General features: G+C 41.4%; 1 long non-coding RNA gene across 1 annotated transcript; it reads right to left on the reverse strand.

Annotated features, from left to right (window-relative positions):
* Positions 1-976: 976 nt before the first annotated feature.
* Positions 977-2,976, reverse strand: LOC131902664 (uncharacterized). Its single transcript, XR_009377101.1, has 3 exons — positions 2,862-2,976; positions 2,368-2,458; positions 977-1,078 (listed from the first exon to the last, which is right to left on the reverse strand). It is a non-coding gene; the product is annotated as an uncharacterized LOC131902664 (long non-coding RNA).
* Positions 2,977-6,887: the final 3,911 nt, after the last annotated feature.

The following is a 6,887-nucleotide window of genomic DNA, read 5'->3' on the forward strand; positions in this document are numbered from 1 at the left end:
GTACTGGAAACGTGGCCAAGAGCCTATGACTAGGAGAGTGACAGGCCATAGGAGGGAATCCACTCATGACATTTTGCTACATGTAGAAATACTCAAACTGCTTTTACCTAGTTCTGGTCACACCATAGCCTGGTGCAGCTGTCAGCCTGGGTCAGACAACTTTTATTTGCAATGGGTAACAGTTATTTCAGAGACTCCTAACTGGTCACATACAGAGAATGCATAACTGCTGACGGCCATGAAGAGGAAATCCATATGACCTGGTACAAATCCCAGAGAACTCAACAGAAGAGAGGGAATAAGGTGATTAGCTATAACACACACAATACATTAAATAGTACTCACAAAAATAGAAGACTAAATGCACAAGGAAACACAAAGAATGTGAGAGCACAGAACAAGCCAGGTATGTAGAGCAGAGCTGGAGTTATCCCACCTGTTATTCCAGATCACACTGCAGAGTCACATGACCAGCAGAACATGGGAGTGTCGGAAGAATAGATATACAGCCCTATGCAACAGAGCAGCAGATCCAGAAACAGAACCAGAGCAATGACCATGTGAATATCACCAAAATAAGACATGCAAGTTTCATGATAAGCAACTTCACCAACCAATAGTGATGGGAAAGCATGTACTCAGACAGAAAATATGAAATTGGGTTGGTTCTCTCCCACTGTACAATGAATCACAGACTTTCATGTATAAGCTCTAACAGTGAAACTGACAAAAAAGACACATGCTATAAAGAGCATGCATGGAAATCTTAAAAATTAAGTATGAAGAAACAGCCTATTGAGCAGTTAAATATATTAGCTAGCTATTTGTAGTATGACAAGTTAATACTCAGAATGCCTCATAAAATAAAGAAAAAAAAAACACAAACAAATAAAAATCATTTCAATTAACAAGTAAATAACTTTAACAGATCATGCTAAAAAGTAGTTACAATGGCCAATTAGTACACATTAAAAATGCTCCACACTGTTAGTCATGAAAGAAATGCTCACCCAATGTTCACCAAGATCCCCTCTCTGCCTAGTCAGTGACCACATTCAAGGTTTCAACAAAATGAATCCTGCAGAAAATACAACAGAACGAACTCAGAAACACAGTATCAGTGAGAATCCAACTTATTGCAGCTGCCATGTAGGTCAGTGAGAAGTTTCTTCAACAATCAGATAAGCAAACTATTCACATAAGATTCAACTATATTACACATGTGGTTTCATATGAAATGATTAATTATAGTCTGTTCTTGCAAAAATGATTACTCTCTGACTAACATGCATGTGAATAGAAACAGTAGACAAAAAAAACAGAAGGATTCAAATACATATGACATGTGAATACTGACACATGGCTTTCATGTTCTCATTCAAACATGAGAACACAAATCGACAAGGAGGTTTCTCTTATGTAAAGATTCTAATCAATTCATTTCAACAGGAATGGGATATTTCTGCAAAATAAATAAAGTAATGGTAAACGAATATGAAATTTGAGGCAGCACAGAGATCAAAAGGCTTCAGAAGATCAAACCAAGATTTCAAAATCTATTAAAACTACAGAAATAAAAATCATTGAGTATTGGCGTGAAGAAAGACAATAGGCAATATCAATGGGAGGACAATTAGGACAGATTTAAAACTCTGCAGAGATACTAAGCAATTCCTATCAAAGTCCTGACAGCATCATTTTAGGAAATGGGAAAAGTGACCATTAAAGGAATAGAATCTAAAGAAACTACCAAAAATGTCAAAGGAGAGAGCTCTGGAAACAAACCTAAGGCACGATTTCCCTAATTTTACAAGATCATAAATTATAGTAGGGAAAATCATTTAATATTGAAATGAGAGAAAAGAGAAATGATTCAAACAGGGACTCCAGCGTTGACATGCATAGTCGTATAAATTATGTTTTCTCCTAGTTCTTACATATAAAGCCAGTGACATGTAAAATAGGATAATAATCTTGAGGTTATTTATAGTAAGTTATTCCAAAACATTTCTAGAGAAACAACGTAGCAAAACCAATCTCATGTCTCATTTGCACTTTCTTTGTTTCCTAAATTTTCTCTTTGGAGTTTTTATTTAAGCTGATGGGTATCAGTGTTCTACAGCATGTATGTATGTGCTGTGTGTTTGTGTCTGGCACCCACTGAGGTCAGAAAAGGCATCAGACCTCTAGAACCAAAGTAATTACTGATGGTTGTCTAGCCACCATGTGGGTGCTGAGAATGAACCCATTCATTCTTCAGGGCAGCAAGGGCTATTAGCGGCTGAGCCATCTAAACACATGCCCCCCATTCCATTTTCAACATCACTTGAATCACTAACCACATCTAATTCAGTCCCTCCAAAATACCTGGTACATTTGCTACTGTGTCCATTCTCTCCACCTTCTAGGCTTCTCTGTTCTGCTTCAAAAGTGAGCAGGTCTGGCTTCTGAGTGTGACCTGTGCAAGAAAAAGATTCTTCAGAAAGCACCTGGATTTCTAACACAATACTGTGCTCACTGGATAGTGAGAAAATAAAATGATTCTACAAATGACTCCCCATTTGCCAAACTGTGTCAGAATAGTGAACACACTCTGGGACCATTTTTCAGTTAGCATGACTTGAGTCCCACCACTTCTAACCACAGCTCAATCAAAACACAAGGGTGGAAATGGAACTCAATGATTGGGATGACAATATTATACACCACTGAGTTTCTGAACTTATCAATGGAACGAAAATGAAAGAAGCCTTACAACAGCCAAAAGGACACTCATTCACAGAAACCTCACACACTTGCAGAGTAGTCTTCCCAGGAATCCTGAGGAGGGGCAAGGGAGACTGTACGAAAACTATGCTCACCCACAGAAAGCACACTGGGGCAACTCTGCAATATGCAATCTCTGCACAAAGCCCTCTGAGCAGGGTCCAGGCATTGTCCCTCCTCCTGAGAACAGTCCACAGTCACTGTCAACAAATTCTGAAATTAAAAATAAAGGAAGTGAGTGTTTGAGACATCTGTCTTTCTGCACTGCCTTAATCCCAGCACTCAGAAGGCAGAAGCAGACAGATCCCATGTGAACCAGACTGGTGTCCATGGATTGAGCCAGACAGGGCAGGATTGAGATACTTATTCAACAAAACAAAGCCAAAACCAAACAAGAACACCCATGCCAACTTGGCCATGTGTCCATGGGAAGGGAGCTTTTCTTGGAACAGGAAGAAAAAATTTTTTCTCATATAGTTGAGTGATCAGAATTATTTAAGAGATGCTTTCTAATTTTGTCCTAATCTATTGTGTTTTAAAAACTGTAAAAAAATAGTGTGGCCTGATACCCTCTCACAGCATGCATACTTACAGTGCTTTAGCAGAATCTAAGGTGAAATATTAAGAACTAAACATATGAAAACACATTTCTGAATGCTGTATTTACTTTCTAGTGTGTATGTCTCAGATGGAAATTAAATGGGGATTAAAAAGTTTGTTTAGTAAATGTCAATGTTTACAATCATAACTTTAAAGCTTGCTAAAATATACTTTCTGATATCTAATGCAGTGGCTCCTTAAGTGATCACTGTATAAAAAGCTCTCTGGAGATGCCTGGTCCCCAGGGGCAAAGGCCACGCTCTTGATTACCAGAGGAGTAAAACAGGACTTAGAAAGCATGGATGAATTTAAATTCCAGGGGATTAGCAAGTGCCACAGTGGCTAAGAGAACCATATTTGCAAACAAAAGATAATGTTAGCCCTCTATCAGATTATTATTCTGTACATAATATGTTCTGGCAACCATAAGATGAGTTAAAAAAAAAATCAATATAAGGCCCAGTTCAGATGATGTTAAATTTGTCGACAATGGTAAGACACAGGAGAACTTCAGAGTCCTTATGAAGAGCAGAGAAACTGCTCGCACCCCCGGTCCCTCCCCTCCCGTGTCCCAGCCCCGCAGCTCCTCTGACCTGGGAGGTTCCAGGGCCGCCGGGCTGCGGTTCCCGCCACTGCGCTGCTGACTGGTGACTTTCCCAGGCCGCCCCGGGCGCCACCTGTGGCTACACGGAGTTCTCCCAGCCCGCTGAGCCCCCAGCCTGAGTCTGCAGCACTCCCGGCTCGGGACAGACAGAGGGTCTGTAGATCCCAGAGGGAATGGCGGGTGCAGGAGGTCTTCCTTCCTTCCGTTCCTCAGTGCCTCCTCTCGCCCCACCCATCACATACCTGTTCGGTCACGTGCCCTCCGACTCCCTCCCACCCACTTCCTCTGCCCGGTTCAGATTCCCATCCTCCTCGTTATTTCTGGGTTCGGCTGTGAAACCCGGTGCCTCCCTCGCCCTCTGCACTGGCAATGGCTTGTGGGAAATCCTGCTGCTCGGGAAAGATTTCTGCTCCCGGGGCAGGTTAGCTGGCTCTGTTCGGCAGGCTTAACGTAGACAGTCAAAACACATGTCACTCTGACCTGTGTATAGATAGGACAGGGAAGCAACACAGTATCCTTAAAAAGCTGTAACTGAACTCGGGCTCAGCTTTGGACTGAGGTCAAATGAACGGCCTGCAGCAAGCAAGTGTGGAGTTCTTGAACTGGGCCACCTTAGTCCTCAAGGACATAAGGCCAGTCAGAATCTGGTATTCTGCCTCTCCCTATGGCAGGCTGTAGCTTATCTGAACTTGCCACTTGCCAAGAGTCTCCTGAGACATATCTCAGAGGAAGGGGCTGCAGCGAGAGAGAGAGAGAGAGAGAGAGAGAGAGAGAGAGAGAGAGAGAGAGAGAGAGAGGAGAGAAATGAAAGCAATCTAATTCCCAACACTCCCCTCGTGTACAAGAATGCCCCCTCTATAAAATGTGCCATGAAAAATGTCAAAATAGGATATTTGTAAGATTATACAGACATTCTGTGAAACACAGTAGCCTTCATTCAATGTGGTCTGGCACTCGAGGTGACATTAAAAGCCCTTAATATACAACAATAACAACAAAAAAGGACCTATCTATTCTAACAACCTGAAACCATAATAATGAGGTGATTCAAAACAGAGAAACCACGAAAAATAAACAAATATTAAAGAAAAAAACATGTATGTATAAAAAGAGGGTGTTTACATGCACCAGTGTCTTCCCTTCATGTCATAAGTGCATCACAGCCATGCCTTATGCCACAGAAAGTAAGAAAACATCAGGGCGCCTGACACTTGGGACCTGGAAATCTGCTCTTGGTAGAAGTGCATTATCTCTGAATTATCCAGCACAGGTTCCCAGTTCTAGCCCTCTTTCTTCCCTACCTGACACTTGAGTGAATCCAGTGTTAACATTACCATGTGGCCAATGTCTTTCCCTTATGTGATTATAACAGGTGACGATAAGTCCACTGTCACTGTGTGTTAATTATACCACATCTTCTAATATGATGACTGCCATATTTAAGTTACTGGACCTCTAAATTTGCTGAAGTGTCTCAATTGCATGAACAGAATGTAAATTTATCAACATTCCTACAGACAAGACAGCAGGGAAGGATATATTTAAGTAGTCAAAGAAAGTAACTATGAACCCTACTATACCCAGAAACACTGGCTGTTAAAATTCACGGAGAAGGAAGTACACTTGAAAATGTTGTGAAGCAACATAGGTCATCCACTCAAGCAGACTGCAGTTCATAGTTAGAGGCAAAGTATACACAGAAAAATCAGAGAGAAACTATTAAGGAGAACACAGGAAATAAGACATTTTACATGAGGAATAATAAATGGAGAGCTGAGGAGGAACAGACCATGTCCAACACACAGAAACAAAATGTTTCTAACTAGAGAACTACTACTAGTAATTTTATCCACCAGAATAGAAATGGAAATGCCAAAAGACAAAGTTCAACAAAAACTTCTGATGAACTCCTAAAGGAACTAGAAAGAAATGGAACATGGATCAACACAGTAAAGGGCACATGTGTTACACACGGGCCAACAGTACAGTGCAGAGGGAAAAAATGAACAGCATTAGCAGGAAGACTGTGAGGAGAGGAAGAAGCTTGTGCTCTCCAGTCTTATTGAATCAAGAGACATAGGAGTTGGCTAGTGAAATCTGAACAAGACAAAGGATTTAAAGGAGACCCGGGTAGGAAACTCCATTGTAATGGCAATGAAATCATACACACAATGCCACACAGATAACACGGGAAAATCTTGATGAGTGCTTTAAGTGCTATAGAAAAATACAAAACGAACACACATTAAAAAAAAATCTCTAGTTTTTCTGATATATCAATAATGACAATTTGAGGAGTAAATTAGAAACTTAACCCATTCAGGTTGCTTCAGAAAAAAAATGCAGGAATAATGCTAAGTAATGATGACTTCACTTCAAGGATGAGTTTTTTAAGGCACTCGGGGGAAAAAAAAATGAAAAATAAGAGTGGCCAGGTGGTGGTGGCGCATGCCTTTAATCCCAGCACTTGGGAGTCAGAGCCAGGCGGGTCTCAGTGAGTTCGAGGCCAGCCTGGTCTACAGAGCAAGGTCCAGGATGAGCATACACTTTGACTGCCAAATGGCATGTTGAAAATGGTTATATTACTAACAGCAAACAGCAGATTCAAGGTAATCCATAGCAGCAAAATACTGACATTTTCCACAAAGGTAGATATAGAAACAGTCACATGGACACAGGAAAATCACAATTAACCCTAAGAAAGAGTATTCTTTTTGGTATCACAGGACCTAACTGTAAAGATTCGGTCCTTAATTACATCATCAGCCTTTGACGGCGTCCCAGCCTAAAAAGCGGGTGGGCCCTCTGTGCGTCGTCCCCCTCTCCTTTCCGCTCCTTCCTCCCATCGGCCCCCTCTCCCCTCCCTCTCTCTCCCCCCTCCCCTCTTCTCTCCCAATAAAGCTCTAAAAAGGTAACT

The sequence above is a fragment of the Peromyscus eremicus genome, chromosome 1, assembly GCF_949786415.1.
Source record: "Peromyscus eremicus chromosome 1, PerEre_H2_v1, whole genome shotgun sequence".
Lineage (NCBI taxonomy): Eukaryota > Metazoa > Chordata > Mammalia > Rodentia > Cricetidae > Peromyscus > Peromyscus eremicus.